The sequence below is a fragment of the Uranotaenia lowii genome, chromosome 3 (assembly GCF_029784155.1).
Source record: "Uranotaenia lowii strain MFRU-FL chromosome 3, ASM2978415v1, whole genome shotgun sequence".
Taxonomy (NCBI): domain Eukaryota; kingdom Metazoa; phylum Arthropoda; class Insecta; order Diptera; family Culicidae; genus Uranotaenia; species Uranotaenia lowii.
This window is the reverse complement of record NC_073693.1, coordinates 47,048,099-47,069,489: the sequence shown is the minus strand read 5'-3', so window position 1 is coordinate 47,069,489 and position 21,391 is coordinate 47,048,099. Positions and strand designations below refer to the sequence as shown.

Sequence of the window (21,391 nt, the reverse complement as noted above, 5' to 3'; positions counted from 1 at the left end):
ATTTTTGAATGCAATATTTTGTTTCACCATAAAAACTTCTATACAAAATTAAAACTCGTTGCGCTAACTCAGGACTGGATGAACCGCTTCCAAAATTTGCTATTTTTGGCAGCAAAGACAACCAAAAAAGTTATGAGAGGTGGAAAAATTTAGGAATTAGAAAACAAATTTTCTTCAGGTTTGTATCATAGCGAGCTGAGTGAAATCATCACAAATAGGTGGAAAAATTTAAGAGTACAAAGCTTGCAGCGGTCTATGTATGTATGTATGTCGAATATATGTAAGTACCTATTCCTTCTTACTTAACGGAAATCCAGAGCTTGGCTATTTGGCTATTTAGTAAAAATCTAATTTGAAACAAATGTCAACAACAAACTGTTATGTCTTTAGGTTTCGAGTTGATTTGAATGTTTTGTGTTATGAAAAGCATTTTGAGTTCATTATTGTTAGTTCAAGAAAGGATTGGACTTTTTTTTAAAGAATTTTGATTACTCTGCAGAAATATTAACAAAACCTTAAATGCAAAAACTAGATATGCATAAGAGCGCCCCAATTGAGCCGACTTTTGAAAAAGTTTTACGCTGCAGGCTAAAATTGATCCTAGACCTATTACAAGATCTCATGCCAAATTTGGACTTCATCAGGGAAGGGGTCGCTCAACGCGCCTGAAGTTTGTATAGGTTTTTCAAACATTTTGTTCGGGAGGGACACTAAAATCCATTTTTTCATCAATAACTTTGGTTCCCTTCAGCAGATTTCTTTTAAATTCTTTTAAAATTCTTTAAAACTGTCTTAAAGCCTAAATTTTTACAAAGATTTTATCACAACCCTGCATATTGATTCGAGTTATGATAAAAAATTTATTATGGGGGATTTTTTTTTTTTTAATATATCTTTATTAGTACCAATTCATCATTACATTTATATTACATTAATACATGTAATTAGGTGTTCAGTTCAATAATGAACTTTCAGAGCCCTATAGTTTAATAATCACTAAAATTTATTTATTCGACTTAAATTTGCTGAGAACAATGAAGCATTTTTATAAAGGAGAACATCCTATAGTGAAAAAAAAATATTTTAAACTAAAAACTAAAGCTATCCTAAAATTAAACTAATTGTAGAGAGAGCGAATCTCTGCGATGGAAGACTGCATCGATTTGCCTCTGAAGTTGGAGATGATTTTGTTGGCCATCTCTTCGATAGATTCAATGCCTGCAATCCGATGAAGATCTTCGGTGCTGTGCCAAGGTGGAAGCCGCAAAATCATTTTCAGAACCTTGTTCTGAATCCTCTGGATGGCTTTCTTCCTCGTCGCGCAGCAGCTAGACCAAATCGGAACTGCATACATTATCGCTGGTCGGAAGACTTGCTTGTAAATAACCATCTTATTCTTCAGGCAAAGTCGGGATTTCCTGTTGATGAGAGAATAAAGAGATTTAGTGTATTTATTACATTTAGATTGAATATCTTCAATGTGATTCCTAAAAGAAAGATTCCGATCAAGTGTGAGTCCCAAGTACTTCACGTGATCAGACCATTCTAAAGAAACCCCATTAAAAGTTATGGAATGATTTTCATTAGGTTTTAAAAAATTTGCTCTTGGCTTATGGGGAAATAAAATAAGTTGAGTTTTGGAAGCGTTAGGAGAAATTTTCCACATTTTCAAGTAATTCAAAAAGGAATTTAAATTTTGTTGCAATCTACTGCGTACCACCCGTAAATTTCGACCTTTGGCTGAAAGCAAAGTATCGTCAGCAAATAATCTTCTACCTTTTCCTTCTGGGACATCAGGAAGATCAGAAGTAAAAATATTGTAAAAAATAGGCCCAAGTATACTACCCTGAGGGACACCAGCTCTAATGGGTATCCTTTCAGAGCATGAATTTTGATAGCTTACTTGCAAAGTTCGGCTAGTCAAATAATTTTGAATAATTTTGGTGAGATATACAGGAAAATCAAATCGAGCTAATTTAGCTACTAAACCTTTGTGCCAAACACTGTCAAAAGCTTTTTCAATATCAAGAAGAGCAACACCAGTTGAATATCCTTCAGATTTGCTAGCGTTAATCATATTAGTTACACTCAAAAGTTGATGTCCATGACGAAAACCAAATTGTTCATCAGGGAAAATAGAATTCTGATTAATGTGAATCATCATTCTATTCAAAATAACTCTCTCAAATAGTTTACTTAAAGAAGGAAGCAAACTAATTGGTCGATAACTTGAAGGCTCTGAAGCACTTTTTCCAGGTTTCAAAATTGGAGTTACTTTGGCATTTTTCCATTTATTGGGAAAATAAGCCAAGTGAAAACATTTATTGAAGATTTTAACTAAAAAATTTAAAGTGCTTTCAGGCAACTTTTTAATAAGAATATAGAAAATCCCATCTTCCCCCGGGGCTTTCATATTTTTAAATTTTTTGAAAATCAATTTAAGTTCATCAATATTTGTCTCACAAGAACTTTCAAACACAATTTGCTTAGAAAGAATATCATCAAATTCTAGGGAAATTTGAGCATCAATTGGACTTACAACGTTTAAATTAAAATCATGAGCAGACTCAAATTGTTGGGCTAATTTTTGAGCTTTTTCTGAATTAGTTAAAAGAAGTTTATCCCCATCTTTCAAAGTAGGAATTGGCTTCTGGGGCTTTTTTAGAATTTTAGTTAATTTCCAAAATGGCTTTGAGTAGGGTTTTATGTCCTCTACTGCTTTAGCAAAATTTTCATTACGAATGAAATTTAAACGACGTTTGATCTCTTTTTGAAGGTCGCAATAGATTAATTTCAAATAAGGATCCCTAGTTCGTTGAAATTGGCGTCGACGAATGTTTTTCAGTCGTATCAAAAACTGAAGATCATCATCAATTAAAGGTTGATTAAATTTATGTTTAACTTTAGGTATTGAAGCGGCTCTAGCATTGACTATTGAAGTTGTCAAATTTTCTACAGCCAAATCAATATCTTCTATTGAATTCAATGGAACGTTTACATCTAAATTACGTTCAATAAAATTCATATATCGCTCCCAGTTAGCCTTTTGAAAATTGAAAGTTGATTTTAAAGGGTTTTCAATGGGACTTTGGGATAAAGAAAATGTTACTGGAAGGTGGTCTGAATCGAGGTCCGCATGAGTAACTAATTGACTACAATGCTCGCCAAGGATTGAAAAACTCATTCATACGAGCGACGGAACCTGCATCGCTCCGATTTTTGCTCATAAGAATGTCGTGGAACGCGAATGAGGTGTGAGCGAGAATCTCCTGTTCTCACGAATCAATCCCGACCAAAACGAAAACACGAACAAGGTTCCTGATTCCTTTTTATTTTGCTTCCCTCTTCGCACACAAAGTTGAGCATCAACCCGACGATTGCGTAGCAGCGAGCTGGTTCGTGAAAATTTTTACCAACCCGCTCATGAGCCGTGTTAGTAATGATATTATTTCTTCCCGTTCGTCCCTTTGCGAAGCTTGAGCTTAAAAAAACACTAACAGCAACAATACTGACGCCAAGCCGTGTTGGCTTTCAACAGCGTTGGCCAACAGGAATTGAAAAAAAGAAGAACAGTGTGCATACGGTCGGTAGAGTCAATCCATGTTAGTGATGTTATTATTCTTTTCAGGCAAATATGCCGAGCCAAAAGAATACATTTCCTTCATGCTAGTGGTGTTATTATTTCTTCCTACGGAAGAATGTGCGTCACTTTTTGAAGCTACAAGCTTGAGGGAACATCAATAACATCAACAGCAACAGTGTACACTTGTGTAGGGCAAGCCAATCTTCAAACGATCGGTGCCCGGATGGTACGGTACGGAGCCGAAAGATTCCTTTTTCTTTTTCTTTTGAACTGACGTACTTACTCCTCTAAACAAACAGCAAGCTTGGTATCTAAATTTTCACGAAGCAAATACGAGTCTCTCGTGATCCCGTTGCTCAGACTCGCTCATGAATATTTTGTAAAACGAGCAACAAAGAAACTGCCATCGTAGAATCGTTTGTGTTGCTATTCGTGATTGTATTGAGCACAAACGAATAGCGAGCCGGCGGCGAAGCATTCTCATGTGCGTTTCGATGAGTGAGCGATTTTTATAGTCCTTGATGCTCGCCTAAATCGGTTAGAACCAAATCAATTGTGGAGGGATTTCTAATTGAAGAAAAACAAGTATGCCCATTAGGATATTCAACAGTATAATAACCTGCAGAGCAGTCATTAAACAAAATATTCCCATTTGAATTTGATGAAATATTATTCCAAGATCGGTGTTTTGCATTAAAGTCACCAATAATAAAAAATTTAGATTTATTTCTGGTGAGTTTTTGTAAATCTCCCTTCAAAAAATTTTTCTGTTCACCGCTACATTGAAAAGGCAAATATGCGGCAACAATTATAATTTTCCCCATAGAAGTTTCTAATTCAATTCCAATTGTTTCTAAGACTTTTGTATTGAAAGAAGGAAGAAGTCTAAATTTGAGACGACTATTGATGACAATAGCTACACCCCCACCCTGTCGATCAAGTCGATCATTTCGTAAAATTTTAAAGAAAGCATTGCTTTTCAAGTTATTGTTTGGCTTTAAAAAAGTTTCAGTGATGGCAGCAAAATGTATGTTTTGAGTTTTCAAAAATAAAAAGAATTCATCTTGGTTAGCCAGCAAAGATCTAGCATTCCAATTCATAATATTTAAACATCTATTTGGATCCATGAGGGAATCGTAAAGTCATAATAATTTTGTTAGCATAATTAAAAGAAGTTTGGAAAGCTTCAAACATTGAATTTGCTTTCAACATAAGTTGCGTCATTTCCATTAAATTTTGATGCAAAAATTTTAATTTTTCCTCAGTAATCTCACCCAAATCAACAAAATTGTTAGGATCAGAAAATGAAGGAGAAGAACAAGTATTTGAATTTCGGGGATTTTCCCAAGCCTTCGCATGAACGTTGAGACTTGGTTTTTTCCCATTTTTATTAGTTAAACCTGAAGAAGGCAACCCATTTTCAACCACCTCTGAGAACGATAAACAACGAGTCTGTGGCGCAGAATCAGTCCAGGTAACATTAAAATCACTTCGGGTATTACCCAGCCGTGATTCCAATGTAGGCCGAGGCTGACTGCGAACAGGCAGGTTGTTTGCCGGTCTGACGTGTGTAGACGAAAAAGAGGAAGGAGGAGAAGAATCTTTTCTGGAAACTTTGGGGATTTTCCTAGAAGCAACAATTTTTGCCCTAACGGGACAATCTAGAGAATTCGAGGAATGATTACCTGCGCAATTCGCACACTTAAAAAATTCTGTTTTTGGCTTATCACCACCAAAAAGGCATTTAGATTTTTCATGATCGAATGAGCCGCAAAACATGCATCTGGCATTCATTCTACAATTTTTAGTGCCATGACAAAAAGCTTGACAACGACGACATTGCGTAATATTTTGTAAAAAATTGGTATGGGATTTACGAAAAGGTTCAAATTTTACTCGACAATGAAACATAAGACGAGCCTTTTCCAAAATTTTCAAATTATTAACCTGATCCTTTTTAAAATGGATCAAATAAAGTTCAGGAGCAAAACCAACACTACTGGTATTATTCGTGTTGGTTCTTTTCCTCATTTGAATTACTTGAATTGGAGAAAAACCTACCAAAGAATTTAATTCATTTGTGATCTCATCCGGTGTCTGATCGCCGGTGAGACCACGAAGTACAACTTTAAAAGGACGATCACTTCTAGTGTCGTACGTAAAAAATTGGTGTTTTTTATTATTCAAATAATTTAAAATTTTTTGAAAATCATTAAAAGATTCCGCCAATATACGAGCAGTTCCCCTTCGACCGATCTGAAAAGAAATCTTCACATCCTTGACGGAAGTGACGATTTCTTTTCGAAAGGCATTGAAGTCAGGAATCGTGACCGTTATTGGTGGAATCTTTTCGTTTTTAAGAGTATAAGAAGAAGAAGAAGGTGTCATAGTACTCTTATCAGAATTAAAAATGAATATTTCCTCATCACCGATGTTATGAAGGACATCGAATGAATTGGAAATTTCAACTTTTTTGGCAGATGGCCCTGGATTAGGTTCAGCAATCCGTTTTCTTCCGGCCCTTGAGCCGGCCGAAGACTTCCCCATGCTGGAAAGAAAAGAGAAAATATGAATAAAAGAAAATGAAAATAATTTTAGCACTGAAAAGTGCTGATTGAAATACAGGTAAGGAAAAAATAAATAATGTAAAATGTTCCTGCAGGTACACAGCAACGATACGATGCTCCGGCGTACGTGTTGACGGCTCAACGGTACAGATGGAAGTGATATTATGGGGGATATTCATCACAATTATTGAAGCGAACATTTTGACGCAGCATTAACAGTGATGAATATCACCCTTAAAAAAGTAAGGCCGTTTTTGAAGCTTTATAACTTTTTTATCTTAACTCGAACCGAAATGAAATCTTCGTATGAAACATTTGTTATAATTTGGGCTTTAAGAAAAACTGTATTCATAAGAAATTGGCCAAAAGGGACCAACATTATTTATGAAAAACTGGATTTTCATGTTTCTCCCGAACAAAATGTCTCAGAATCCCATACAAACTTCAGGCTTGTCGAGCGACTCACTTCCGTGGCTTGATCTGGCCCAAGTTTGGCATGAGATCTTGTAATAGGCCTATGCTAAATTTTAACCTGTAGCGCGTACCATGTCACAAATTTGAAAGTTCCCATACAAAATTGGGGCAGTCTACTATGCATTGTATGAAATTTTTATTTCTACTACTATTGTACCTATTACATTTTGAGACTTGAGGATTTTTCCATTAAACGGCAACCCCGAGATATTTACCGCTTATGTAACTGTGTTTATCTTAGGCGGCATCCATTAATAACGTAATGCAAAAAATGCACATTTTTGACCCTCTACCCCCGTATGTTACAAATCGTAACGCTGCGACGCACCCCCTCTAAATATTACGGATCGCTGACAAACAAGCCTCCCCCCACCCCAGCTCATTCTTTTCATATCGCTTCTTTCCATATCGCTTTCTAATAGCTTCGTTCAATCGTAAGTAGAAGTTGGTTTCTACTGGTTTCTGTCAACTGGTAGTTGTTCAATCAGCCAATGTTTTGGTCAAAACTAGTCAGATCGTTGTTGAAGTTGAGTTTAGGCTCGGTGGCCCGGATTTCTTTGAAAAAAGCCCAGATTTTACCCGAATTTATTCAATATATTCGGAAAATCAAACAAGAAAAAAACAAATTGTGTTGTAATTTTTTTTTAAATTTATGCCTACAAATCGAAATTTTTTGGGCAAGTTTTGCAAAAATATTCATGAAGCCTTAACAACGATTTAAAATCTTTTGATGAGTTATGAAGGAATTTATGTTCATTCATTTTTTTTCTTTATTTTTGTTGAGTAATTTCTGGGTTTTGACAAAGTTTGCTCGGAAATTGCCCAGATTTTTTGTCGTCAATTTTGAAATCAAATGACCGGATTTTTTCAGGTTTTTATATAAAATTGCTAGAATTTGTCCGGCCCGGATACGCGCTGAAAAAATTCTGGCAACCTTACTTTAAACGTATATCTTTCGAAGATATGATGGCAAGCATATTACAAATGCTGAAACCACTAACCCACTGAAAACGTACTATGTATTCCGTGACCGGGTTTCGAGCTCATGCCCGCTGGCTTAGAAGACTTGAAGGCTATCCTTTACGCCACGGGCTACGGCTTTGAAGCTGTTGAAGCTTACAAATTTAATAAATTTGGTTTGCTCATCATTTCCCTTCAAAAATTGCATGACTTCAATATAGCTGAAATTGAAATAAAAATTTTTCAAAGAAAAACAAAACGTTACGTAACGATGAGCATACCTCCCCCACTCCCCTATGTCACAATTTGTAACGCTCGAGCTTATTACTTCCACCCCCCCCCCCCTAGGGGCGTTACGAAATAAATGGATGCCCGTTACGAAATAAATAGTGTTTTCGTTCGCACGGGAGGATGCATATAAATTATATGCATCGTCCCAGGCGACGATATTGTTGATTTGAAAAGTTTGCATATAAGCCTGGGAAAATTAACGAAAACGCAATTATTGTAAGACGGCGTCTTTGAACGAAGTTTTCTAACGAAATGGCGGATTTGGAACATTATATTTCAGAGTTGATGAGTTTCCGGTTAAATGAATCCAGATTACATCGCAATGTACATGCTCGAAACCATTATAACAGCCTTCTCATGAACAATGTCAACCCATCTAGTTTCAGAAATAGGTAGGCATATGACAGCATTCCGATGGACCTCTTAATGGGAGACCTTTGACACCAAGCCGTCGTAGCCCTGCATTTGATTGCTGTCTTTTTCGCTGAACTTTTCTCCTTTTCGAGATTTTTATTTATTCAGGTATTTGCCGGCTGTTATTTTCGGCATGACCAAACTTACCGGTTTACACCACACTTTCTTCAGGAGTTTGGGGATGCTGGGAGACGAAGAAGAAAAAAAATCCACACGAACGTACGTAATCTGCCCAGCCAAAATAGTGGACCAACAACGGCTTTCCGATTCCTCCTCCAGCCAGGTGATAAATTTCGTCGATAATTCAATTCGGCAGTGACTTTTTATGGGGCCTCCGTAGCCGCAAGACAGGGTTGTTGTTTTTTTTTTGGGAACGACGACGACAATCTTCAATTTTTGATTTCACACATATTTTCGGGCGCAATCACTTTTTTCCTCCGCTTTTTTCTGGGTTGCTTCTGGCGGAGGCTGCAATTTTTGTATTTTTTATTGAATTTTTTTCTCTCTCTCGTTGGCCCCTGTTGTGGGCTAATTGGATACACTCACATTCACATGAAAACTTTTTCGCACTTTTGGAGGATTGCACAAAAACTGCTGTATGCAACAAAGTTGCAGCTTGGGCCTTTCACTTTTTAATTTTTTTTTCTGCAACACAAAATTTTTGAACAGCCTCCTCGGATGAGCACAATTTTTGGGCAATTTTCACTTCCAAATTGATCACTTTTGGGTTGGCGTTACTACTAGCAAATGCTTTCAATCATCACTTTTTCTTCGCCGAAAAGCTGTTGGAGGTAGCAAAAATAAGCACATTAAATTAACCTTTCGAAAATGGTGAAGCAGCCAAGGGATTGCCTCATTTTGCAAACGATTTTCTCATTGTAGCTGCACCTTACACGATTTCCACAAATCTTACAAAATTGCACGTGGTTTGTTCTACGGTTTCGATTTTTCCCTCCAAACCTCGAAGCCAAACCGAAACCATTTGAATTCGATGCTGCATTCAAATCCACCTTTTCAAAGGTTCGGCCGCTAATAGTTGTTTATGTTTTAATCCCCCTTTCCGTTTTCCAACCATGATCTCTACAAACCCTCACAAACCCCCTTTTGAAGTCAAACTAGTCGCTATTAAAACTATGTTTCTCTTCTATTTTGTTTTTTTTCGGACGATCCTACATCCCGCTGCCCTTTTTACCCCCTCCTAGCGGGAGGTTGTTTCTTGTGCTGCTTCTGTTTCGGGGTTTCTACACAACTTTTTACTTTTAGTTTGATGATTTGAGCTGTGAGCATAACTCCTCCGAATGATGGAATTCCTGGTCGGATTTTTATTGCTCCGCGGTGTCTGTTTTTGTTTTCGTTCGTTTTTTCAACCTCCTCTATCTATCACATGTTTCTATTCTTCTCCCTGAATTTTGATTCCGTTGATGACGACTAGGGGATGATGATGATGATGATGAATTGTTGTAGGTGAAATGATTAGCTGGCTTTAATTGAAAGGTTTGGTTGTTCTTGGAAGATTTTATGTGGCTTTCGGGTCGTAAATTATGCTTCATATATGAGCACTGTGCGCAGTTCGGCGTGGTCGTAACAAATTTGAATGCGGAGCGATAAAATCAGATAGAAGCAGATGTGGTTCGTAGAAGAAAGGAAATTGAGGCTAATTTCGAATGTTGTTTATCAGGTGATTGAGGAGTGCAGACAAAATGAATTATGTTAAAAAAAATCGAGATATCTCTGTAAACAAATTAAAAATTATTAAATTTTTTAAAAAAAATTTTTGTTTGGGCCAAAAAAAAAGTGAAGTGAAATCTTTACTTTTAAGAATAAAACCAGAGTAACCAAAAGTCGCACTTAATTGTGTGATTTCAAATTTCACATTTGGCTGAATTGAAGAAACTCGAGAGAAATAGCAACCATTTTTCGTAAGTACTCAATTTATAATTAAAGTGTATCCACGATGAAATAGCTCTAACTTTTTAACCGTTGGGTAGCATTTTGTGAAAATTTGGGTGGTTTTAGTTCCTAGTGCATTGTTTACATCCTGCAAGTTGTAAAGTCCTGTGATCAAAACTCGCGGACATGGAGTTGGATGAACAGCTCGTGCGTGATCAAATCTTGCGCATTCATCACGAGATCAAGGACCTCTCGCATCGTTCCAACGCTAAAACGTTGGGAATCGCGAATTCCACGGAGTTCGCGAAAGATTAAGTGGTTCGAGGAACGATTGACCACCGTTCGGAAGCCCAGAAGTTAAGGAAAAAGTATTCCCTACAACACCAAAAATCACAACCACGTAACTGGGGCCTTCAACCGAACGCCTCCGTTCGGGATGTGGCTAAGAAGCTGCACATAAGCCGAAGTTTTGTCCAGAAGGCCAAAGCTAAGGCTGGGCTTCGATCGTTCAAGATACAAAAGGCCCCTAATCACGACGAGAAGCAGAACAAGTCCCCCAAAACCCGCGCCAAGAAGTTTTACCTCAATATGCTGACGAAAGTTGAATGCTGCATCATAGACGACGAAACATATGTGAAGGCCGACTTCAAACAGATCCCCGGCAACCTGTTTTTACGGTCAAAGATAAGTTAAGCGTTCCGGAACATGTCCGCACTCAGAAGATGTAAAATTTGCGAATAAATTCCTGGTTTGGCAAGCCATCTGCACGTGCGGGAAGCGGAGTGCACCTTTCGTGACCCAGGAGACGATGAACGTATAGGTGTACATGAAATAGTGCCTGAAGCGGCTGCTTCCTCTCTTGAAGGCCCACAACGTCCCAAACAATTTTCTGGTGAAATTTGGCCTCATGCTACTACTCCAAAAACGTGCTGAAGTGGTATGCGGACAATAATGTCAATTTCGTGCCGAAAATGTTCAACACTCCGTCCAAGGTGCGAGCATTTGCGGGTGGACTGTAAATAAAATACGAGTAAAATGATAAAATGAAGATTAATAGTAATTTTCAAATCCCTGAAAATTTGATGGCAATCGAATGAAAACTCGAATTTTGCGAATCAATTTTGTGTGTGGCAATTTCATCGTGGACACCCTTTATGAAGGAAAGTGAAAAGTCCATAGACATATCATTAAACATTTTTATGCGTTCTTAGCGAAAATTTGAAAAACATATTAAACAATCATACTTTCTAATGAACTTCTCAGCTCTTTCATACGTACTCAGCTTTCATCTCGCAGGCTCAGGTTCAAATTAAATTTTTTTCAAGTAAGTGTAAGTCCTGTTGAAGACAGAAACAAATATTTTCAGTAATAAATATAAAAGCACGGCTGAATTTAAAGCGAGAAACGGCTTTAGAATGCTTTTCATCGCTATATATTTTTGTTCAATGTTTCATTTGAAGGCTAAATAGCATTCTACTCAGCTTTAAAGCTAAAGACTTGGAATTTGAAAATATCGAAAGAACTTAAAAATTCCGCTGAGTCAAACAATAGAGAGTTTTCGATCAGGGCTCAGTAAGCTTCGAAGAGACCATTCTATGGAACTTTTGGTTAGTTGGGAAAGATTGTTCTCATTCGACCCTTGAAAACATGACCTGCAAAAGCAGCAAACATTTTTTTGATCCAGGTTAAGTTGTTGTTTGAATTGGGATTGTACTGGGTGTGATTTTTTTTTGTAATGGAATTGAATTAGCTACTATGGCATTGAATATTTCCAAGTAATCAAAATCACATATTTACTAAAATGAAGGCTTTGGAAGTTGGCTAAATTATATGTTTGTTGAAAGCGATTATTTAAGTCAATTCTCATGAGCAAATTGTATGTACTGTAGTATGTAGTAAACTTGAAAGTTACAAAAGTGATTTATAAGTACGTTGTTAGAATCACAAAAAGGCACAAAAGTTCTTAAAACAGGTTTCACAAAAGTAACAAAAAGTACATTGAGGTACTTTTTACCTGGCTGGCTTATAAGTCGGATGCGCCTGCACTTTTTTTTTATAAATAATTTGATTACTTGATTGATATTCTGATATAATAACAATAATTTTGAAAACTGACCATATACACTTGAGACCTTGAAGATCGGACTAAAAAACTGACCTGTACAAATTTTCAGCTCAATCGGCTTGATTTAGGGGTGCCTCAGAGCTCTCAAATTTTCGATTTTTGACCACCAAAAATTAGGAATATCGAAATTTTGATTTTGATGACTTAGAACTTAGAGATGCATGAAACGTCGAGATCTGGTGATATATTAACAAAATTTTTGGCCAATAATCGACTTTTTGAAACCGGCGGTTATTCGGAAAACTGACGAAGCTCCAGAAAGTCGATTTTTGAACAAAACATATTTTTGAGATAACACTACTCAACAAACTATTAAGCACTATTAATAGCTGCATCTGGGCTCTATTTTAGCATTTCAGTGCCTATAAGCCATTTAGAATATTTACCATTGCCAATAGGCTAGGTGACATTCAAACTTCAAATAAGCCCTGTACAAGCTAAAAGAGCAAATCTCAGTGCCGATAGCCGGCTTTGTGTATGACATTTCGAAAAAGAAAAAAATACGAGTGATAGTTTCAATAAAAAGTAAAAAATCCCCGAACGAGCTGCCTTTTGAATCAGAGGATTCTACCGGCGATAAAAATTAACCGGGAGGAAAAACTGACTGAATAAATGACATGGAAAACTTAAGAATAACATTTAACACCCAGTACCGAGATGGAAATCGAACCCATACCATCAGTGGACCAGTGATTACCGTCTTACCACGCTAACCACTCGACCACCGAGACGTACAAAAGATGAAGTTGTTTCAGCAATTCTGGAAACAGAAGATCAGGCCGCTCAATTTAAGGCTAGTAAAAGGTGCCGGTGGAACTCACTCGAGCTGTTCAAGACCCCGTTAGACCGAGAAGTCTGGAATGCCAAGAAAGTCTACGCTACGCATTGGATCTTCCGGGGAATACCACCCGAGTAATCCTGGAGGAGCAGAGAAAACGAGCCCGGGTCATCAAGTTTGCTTATGCTGCTGTTTTTCTGCTAAAAAAGTCGTGCAAAAAGTGAAAATTGAAATACTGAATATTTATTGTGAAAAATTACTAATGATGTTTATATGCGAAAAAATGTATTGTGCCATAAAAAACATAAAAATAAATCTAAAAATTTCCCGAAAATCCTGCTGGATGTTTTCTTTTTTCGCTAACACTGCTATGTTGGAATTTTCTATGTTTTATTGTTTTGTCGTTCGTTTTCGGGGCATTCGGGGATTTTAATACTACAAATTTCTCAAAATTGAGACATGAACAAAATAGTCCAGGAATCAAAGGCGCTGATAAAGGCTGTGTACTGGTAGCACCTGGTAGGTTAAGAGTCAATTCCTGTTTTTCTAGCAAAAAATTAAGTACCTCGAAAAAATTTACAGCCGGGAAAGGGGTGAGGAAAAAAGAAAAACAGAGAGCTAGCTGATAAAGGACAAAGCATAAATAATTTTTTTTATCATCCAGTGGTTTGCACCCACTGGAAATTGTTTGACATTTCCGCATAGACCTTCGGCCTATATACCGATTTGCAGTCCAAAATCGGCTTTAAACCGCATTTGAGAAAAATATGGAGCAATAAGGCTTTGTTGGGTATATTCTATATCCCACTATAATGCCAAAATAGGGCTATTTATAACTGCTCATTGGCTACTTGGGTAGATCCGATTCATGCGGTTCTAAGCATTTGACGACATCAAAATGAAAATTTCGAATTTTACGATTCCCTTTGATTCCCTCTTTGGAGAATTTTGAGGGTAGAAAACCTTTGAGGCACTCCTCAGTTAAGTCCGGTTGAGCTGAAATTTTGCAAAAGTCAGCTTTTTAGGCCGATATACAAAATGTGTATTTTTTTCTCTAATTATAAAACTCTACCACGTTTGTGGCGTTCGTGTCTTGTAACTTTATTAATTAACATAACACAAAATGTGTATGGTCGGTTTGTGAGGTTCTACAAAATCTAGTTGGATCCCATCCTAATAAAGCAACACGGTGATTTTGTAGAACAATTTTCCACATTATAAATGAGACTCTCCCCTATCCAACGCACTATTCAGGAAAAAATGGATCGGAGCGGGGGGTGCGGTTTAGAACAATTTTTTTTTAAGATTTGCTTAATGAACAAAAAAGAGATGGCTCAAAAACATAAGACAGCTCCACCCTATATTAGTTTATTTTTTTCTAAACTATTGCATCTGGTGACTATAAATTTCTGGTAACCCCGAGAGTTTTTTTTTGCAAATGATAGAGAATCTTGTGAAGATTATTTCATCAGATTATTTAAAGACTCTAAATTCAATAAACTTCTTGTTTAAATAATATTTCTGAAAATTGGACGGGAAATCTGTCATTGTTGATTTTGCTACTTTAGTTTCTTTTCTTAAAAAAAACTAGAGCTATTAGGCCGGTACAAATATCAAATTCTTCTTTTGTCAATTCCTTTCCCATCCCTTAATTTTTTCCGAAAATCCTGAAGAAGGAAAAAAAGACGTTTAAAGTTTTCTAAAATTTGATGAATTGCTCAAAAAATCAAACAGCAGAATCACCGAATATAAAAGTGTTGAGAACGGGAATCCTATCACCTATTGTGTTTAAGGTTATTGCAAATATTCGATCTGAAATTAAATAACTAGATTTTTTGGTACAAAACTCCCTTGAGGGTCCTTCAAAAGTTAACGATGTATTCTACTGTACACTGAAAATTTTTCATTTTTAATCAAATTTTGATGATTGAGTACGGTTATTAGATAGTAAGAATCTTGACACAGAACTGATTTCAAAACCTCGAAAACTTATCCCAGGTTCAACACTCAGCTACAGTTTTTTTCAAAATTTTCTCCTATTTTGATAAAATTCCATTTCTGAATATTTAATTTCAAATAAGAATGAACTAATTTCAAAGATTCAGGTTTCTTATATTCAAAATCGGAATTGTATTTGTTTTTCATATTTTGGATTATGTATCCAGTTAAGGTTTTTTGATTTTCGGTTCGAATCATCATTGAAAAGTGAAATGAAAAGTCAGAAATTGTCAGTTTGATTTTAAATTTCCTTTAAATTTGATTCATGATCTTGAAACACATATGCATTTATTCACATTAAGTTAATATTTTTTCGAATATGAAAACAAAAATTTGAAAATTATTCTGAGTTTTTGTTTTATATTCAGCTTCATGAACTTTATGCTTATGGAAAATAAAAATATAACAAAGCTTCAAAATGGTGATATTTATATAGAATCTTTATTCTAAATTTTTATTTTTACTTATATTTTCAAGTCGGAATAATAATACCTACATGATTGACTGATACCTACAACTTATTATTCGTTAAAATTAAACAAGCAAAATTAAGTTGACCAGATTACTCGGTTTAACCCAGGATTTGCCCGAAAATAAATTTCAAAAAAATTGGGAAAGGTTTGGCCAGGCCCGGTTTTTCAAATTTTGTTGAAAATATGCTGATTTTGTCCAAATTCATTCAAATTTTTTTGGAAAATTAAACAAAAAGTTCAAATTGCATCATTATATTCTTAAATTTTGCCGCCCAGAAATGAAATTTCTTAAAAAAGATTTCTTAAAATAAACAAAAACGATTTTTTTGGGTGTCTGAAATTCGATTCCAAATCTGGTTATGTTTTTAATGATAAAATAATGAGGAAAATGTTTTTTTTATTGATTTTTGTTGAATAGTTCCTAGATTTACCAGAATTTAAATAAAAAAAAACCTGGATTTGCCCGGCCCGAATACGTGCGGAAGAACTTCCAGCAATCTTTACCTAAGTTTACCAGAATTTGATGCAAATTTTAAGAATTCAACCATCGATAAAAGAAAGTTTCCTATTTTGTTACCAAAGGATTCTTTATACAAATCCTAATCATCAATTAAAAATTTGTGGTTGTATTTTTAAAGCATCAAAATAGCACGAGAAACTATTTATGTAGAAGAACAAAGTGACAAAAGAAGGATTTCAAATTTGTTTCGGTCTTATATATTAGGCGTTATAAATGTTATAAACATAAGATTTGCGAGAATTTGCGTTCAAAATCTTATCCCAATATTTTGTTTTTCCTTTATAAACAAAAAATACTTAAATTTACGCTCTTAAAATTAAATCAATTTGAGCCAACCGTTGAAAAACAATGATATCCTGCTGAAACAGAATTTCACGTAGTGGTGTCCCTAAGTCTTTCTCAGGGGTTTCAAAATTTAATGAAGAAAATCTTTCTTAATCTGTAAAAAAAATTACCAACTAAGAATATTTACTCTAACCTAGATTCTTTGATGAAATCGAATTTTCGAATTTAAATAGCTTTGCTTAACATCTTTAACAAAACTTCATGATAAAAAAATGTTTTTATCACCGTTCGTAGGAAAAGAAACAGGACTTCGAGGGTAAACATTAACTAGGGAAAAACTTCTTAGAAATAAGAAAAAAAACAGAAATTTTGATTTATGAATTTCAACACCGATTTTACTCCCAACGTTTAAAAGACGGACTACAAAAACTGACTTTGATTTGGTAATTTGATAAACGATGCTGAAGGGTTTTTAATGTTTTTTTTTCAATATTTTTTTTCACTAAAACTTTTTAGGTAGAGATAATTTACTTTCTTGTGTTCTCAAGAAAAGAAAATTATTGAAGCCGAAAAAAAAATGGAATTTAAATTGGCCCGTTGGTTTAAAAAAGTGCTCATCCCTGATCCAGTCAATAACTGTATTATTTTCAATTGTATGATCTCAAAACCTAGAAGGTTTTTTTTACATTCTTATTCAATTGTATTTATAAGAATACTAGCTGATTTACCCGGCCTTGCTCGGCTTTGCATAAATTATAAATCAAAATGAGTCGTTTGACTTTACGAAATTTTGGTAGCTTTGTATTCAATATGTTTTATATATTTATTATGAGAAAATTTTACCATGTTGTGCCATGTATGTAAGCTTTGAAAGCTTTGTTAGTTTTTTTTTGTATATTTGTGACACTTTACCAACGTTTTGGCATTCGTGTCAAATAAAGCTTTGTTAGTGTTTTTCAAGTTTTGAATGAGAATATTTACTGTGTTTCCCTTTTTCATATTTTTGAAATGCTTATAGTTATGAGGTTCGTATTCATAGAAATTAAAAATAATTTACCATGAATGCTTTTTTATTTCATCACGAAAAACATTTTATACCCTTAAAGGAAGCTTGAATAGCTTTGGCATTCTTATTTTTCTTCTTCAAATGATTAATCTATATTTTTATCTTTCCCACCCCCCATCTAATAAGATCTCTTTTGGAGATGATCTCTTCGGACGCTATATGTCAAATACTCCCCCGTATGCTATATTCAAGTTTAATTTGTCCAAAAAATTCTAAGAAGGCTTCCGAAACTCGCCGCAGCTCGTGGCCTCATGTCTTCCAAGCCAACGGCCATGAGTTCGAATCCCAGTCACGGCATACACAGTAAACTTTTGTGGTTTAGTGGTTTAAGCATTTGTGAGATGCTAGCCATCATACACTCGAAAGATGTACGCTTAGAATTAAGTAAAAGGAATCTCTTCGAGGAAACATTAAGTTTCATTGAGATCCTGTATGTGTTTGTATTTGATTTTTTTAACTTGTTGAAGACTCATTTTGCATGTTTTCAAATGGATGTGTACTTTTCGTTGTTTCTTCCACAATGTTTTATGATTAGTTTTTCTTAAATGTTCCAAGTTCCACTAATAGTTTTTTGAAGTGATCTAAAAGAAATTATTTCGGAACTCAAATCGCCCATTTTATGATGTTATAACAAAAGATTTTTTTTTTTAATTTTTACATTCTTGGAAAAAAAAATCTCATTAATTATTGTGAAAAGTGATAAAGTTAAAATTCTTGGAAATAATTTGATTGAATTCGCAGTACTTAACGGTTTAAGTTTTCGCATAATTGGATGGTAAAATTGAACACATTGATGATCAACATTTTTACAAAAGCCATAGATTGACCGATAAAATTGAATTGTATAAAACTTAAAACCTCATACTTAATTTCAAATAAAGTTTCTTGCGATGGATTTGGTTTTTCTAGATAATGCACGTTAAATTTTTTAGACGGCTTTCAAAGCGTTGACATCACAGCTCTCAACTTATAACTCTGAATTTAATTATTTTATCTTTCTCTATGAGGAATTCTAAAAATACGAAAATGGTTGGTTCTAAAAAGCTTGATTTTAAGAAAATTACTTAATATGTTTTCAGCACTCAATCCAAATTTATTATGAAGATAAATCACTGCATCCACACTTCACACACTGTATATTCTTATAGACTCAAAAGCCCTGCAGCAGTGGTAGGGAGTACTTTGAAAACCACTACAATTCAAGTCAATACATACTTTACAGGTTAGTTGTATTTTTCAATCCGAAATGTTAGCTCATTATTGCATCCAAAATTCTCGTATCTACCGGTACCACGTGCTTTCAGCAGTAGAAGGTACAAAAAACACCCGCCAAAAATTTCCCCTTTCAAATCTTTAACGCTCAGCAAGCTTTGATTTGTTTTCCAGTACACGTGAACTCTGGATATTCGTTTCTTACGCCCGGCCCATGGTGATGGTGAAAACAACCCGCCAAAGGAAACGAAAATCGGCTGCCAAATGGGTGCCATGACTTTTGATTTGTGGAAATAAAAACGAAAGTTGTATGGGAGGGTCCCTTTTCTTAGGCGGGAGGGGCTCAGAACTTTCACTAAAACCTTACCCTGGTCCAAATACATCTCTGTACCAAATTTCAGGCTTATCGGTTAAGCGGTGTCGATTTGTATAAGGTGCATACAAACAAACATATATAGTCCAACTCATCTTTATATATTAGAAGAAGAAGATATACAAATAGTAATTTCATCGTATATTTTATTTAAATGAAATTGAAATGCTATATATTTCAGTAGATGGAATTGCTGGATTCCAGTTTTTATGATACACTTGCTTTTATGATTCCTACACTTGCTGATTTTTGCAAATTGTTCATTTTGCCGGGAATTCAAATTGCTTTAAAGTTTGTTGGAAATGTCAGTATGACAAAAGTAAGAAAAATTATGCTGTTTTTCAGCAAATCTACAATTGGTTTGTTTAGGTTTTAGATATTGAAATCTGAATTTTATACTGTGGAACCCGCAATGAATTTCTAAATTCAGAATTCGTACAGGTGAACTTCAAATGTACAAAACGTTTGAATTGTGAATCTATATTTTGGAATCATATCTCAATACTGAATTCAAAGAATGAAGTGTTGATCTTAACCATAAATTCAAGGCTTAATACATATTTCGATAAATGGATTAAAATTACGATTCTGATTCAAGAGCCGCAGGAATTTCTTTTTTTAATCGTTAATTTGAGTTATCATTCAAAATACGATGCTTCTGAAATTTGAAAAAAAAAATTCAAATTTGAAATAAAATTTATAGTGCACATAGTGTAGGTTGATTTTTTTCACTTTCTCTTGCAATCTTCGGTCAAATAACACTTATTTACTAAAGTTACGTGTAATAGTAATTAAAAAAAATCTCAGTAAAATAGTTTTTGAGTCACGCTTTAAATATGAAATATTGAAAAGAGGAAAAAAAGTAGTTCTGCTACGATCCGAAAATATCTCATATGATGATAGGCAATCATATTGAAATCTATATTTTTCATATTGAAGGTGAACAAATTTTTTATCGATTATCTCAACTTTTCTTCTGCTTACTGTATTCATGATTGTTGTGAATTTGTGATCGAAAGAACTGTTGAAACGCATTTTTGATGGAAATTTGGTTAACATCGAGAAGGTTCAAGATTCGATGGTAACATTATTCAAATCTTTGTTCTACTGTTCAACTTAGACCTTTTAGAATATCATTTTCGGATTAAGCGCCCTATTCTAAATTAAAAATTACCTTTAGTTTACTTAATCCAAAAATGCACTGAACAATTGTGTGTATATAGTGTGTACTATAGTGTAATCAATGGCAGCTCGAAATACAAAAAACGATGTTAATGTTTAAAAAAAAAGGAATATCAAGCAACTGCTCCCGCCGATTTCTCAAAGTGTTGATACAAATATTAATTCAAGCTGCTGATGTGATGCTAAATCTTAGAAAATTTAAGTTATGAAAAAAATGCGTTCTATTTTAGAAAAAAAAATCATATAGAGTTAAAAATCATTAAATATTTTTCCAATCTGCAACAAAGAAACTTCATTTGACTCTTGAACTCATTAAATTTTGATTATGAAATCATAATTCTACGCTAAATATCTCATTTCAAATGTCGAAGTTGGAATGACAAACATCTAAATTTCGGTTTGTCATCAATTTCAAACTTATACTTCCTATCTGAAGCATTAACCTGAAAATATGGAGATTAAAACACTATTTAACGGTTCTAGAAATATTTCCTACGAGCAGAATTTAAAACATGAAACCTTTCTAACTGCCTTTAAATTCTGTTAAATTGTGTTTCATTCTTACTATTAACATAAAGATTAAAAACCAATTTCAATTGGTCAAAGAAAATAACAAATTTATGAACATTATTTGAATTTCTAAGCAATTTAGATAATGATGGATGATTTTCACCAGTTTGCAACGGCTAGTAAAGGCATTCCAATAAATATTCAACAGCTCTCCCAGTGATGAGTTTTTTAACCTCTGGTAATAGAATAAAGACACAACAGGAACTAGAATTAAATAAATTCTGCAAAGCCATGCAACTTATTCGCAGTGCGCATTTCTCACAGTCAGCACCATACAAACTATCAAAACCAACAGACAAAACCAACTTATGGTAAACTATACAACACAGTTTAGCAAGCAGAATTGGACGCAAGCAGACAGGCAAGCGCAAACTTAATTACTTGTGAGAAAATCGCAAGAAACAAACACAAACCTCCGCCACCACTTCACTGGGATAAATCAACATGAACATCAACATCATCAACCGACCAGCTGTAATTCTTTGCCCTCCTACTGCCTATAAACTGAAATCATCCCCCCTTACCTCACCATCAGGCGAAGTGATTACTGATCCGGACTAAGAACACCCCAGAACATTTTACAAACCAGCAGGAGTTTCCCCCTTTCGTGTCTTTGAGCCGAAGTTGAGA

The 21,391-nt window shown here is 34.8% G+C and overlaps 1 protein-coding gene across 8 annotated transcripts in view; it reads right to left on the bottom strand.

Moving 5' to 3' along the window:
• LOC129755635 (EGFR adapter protein-like) overlaps window positions 1-21,391 on the bottom strand; it is a 230,159-nt gene that overhangs the window by 192,110 nt on the left and 16,658 nt on the right. For 7 of the 8 annotated variants that reach the window (XM_055752223.1, XM_055752226.1, XM_055752224.1 and 4 more), the window contains exon 2: window positions 8,437-9,071. The exons of the other annotated variant lie outside the window; for it this stretch is intronic. The gene's annotated coding sequence lies outside the window, so the exon portion shown is untranslated. The remainder of the gene's footprint in view (window positions 1-8,436; window positions 9,072-21,391) is intronic. 8 annotated transcript variants of the gene reach the window in all.